We start from the raw sequence: 735 nt of genomic DNA on the forward strand, positions 1-735 counted from the left end.
GTGTCCTGCTGTTCCCCCTGGAGGAGCCGTGGCTGCTCACTCCTGGCTATTCCATCATTCCCAGCTTTTCTTTGGGAAAGGGAACAACAGGATTGCTTGGCCTTGTACCATTCCTGGTTTTCCATGGGAGGGGGAACAGGATTTCCTGGTGCTCCACCATTCCCAGTTTTCCTTGGGAAGGAGATCAAGGCTTCCTGGTCTTTTTCCCTTGGGAATGGGAGCAGAATTCCCGCTCTTTTACCATTCCCAAACTTTCTCTGAAGAGGAGAACAAGGTTTCGTGTTCTACCATTCCCAACTTTCCTTGGGAAAGGGAACAGGATTCCCACCCTTTCACCATTCCCATCTTTCCTCAGGAAAAGCCTCCTGCTCCTCCCTCATTCCCATTCCCGCTCTCCTCCAGGCCCCGATCCTGTCTGATCCCGATTCCCGGTGTTTTTTCCTGGCAGGAATTTGGTTGTTGCCCTCCTGCCGTGCTGGGGAGGAGGCCGAGCTCCTGCTGCTGCTGCTCCTGCTCTTTTCCCTGGAGGAGAGGGCCCAGCATTCCCGGGAAACCCAGCATTCCCGGGAAACCCAGCAGAGCAGGATCCGGAGCCCCGGCTCCCGGGAAAAGGAATCCTGGGGGAACCGAGCCCGGCCCCGCGGGATCCTCGCGGAACAAAGAATGTCACGGCACTATTCCCGACTTTTCCTGGAAGTTTTACGTTTGGATGTCTCTGGATTTTTGGATTTTTTT

The 735-nt window shown here is 55.0% G+C and overlaps 1 protein-coding gene across 1 annotated transcript in view; it reads left to right on the forward strand.

Annotated features, from left to right (window-relative positions):
* The window catches only part of SOCS7 (suppressor of cytokine signaling 7), a gene marked incomplete at its 5' end in the record, with an annotated part of 11,875 nt that extends 11,198 nt beyond the window's left edge, over window positions 1-677 (forward strand). The window contains one exon of the mRNA XM_019005539.2: window positions 449-677. The remainder of the gene's footprint in view (window positions 1-448) is intronic.
* Between the last annotated feature and the right edge of the window lie 58 nt (window positions 678-735).

This window comes from Parus major, unplaced genomic scaffold, assembly GCF_001522545.3.
Source record: "Parus major isolate Abel unplaced genomic scaffold, Parus_major1.1 Scaffold672, whole genome shotgun sequence".
In the NCBI taxonomy this organism is placed as follows: domain Eukaryota; kingdom Metazoa; phylum Chordata; class Aves; order Passeriformes; family Paridae; genus Parus; species Parus major.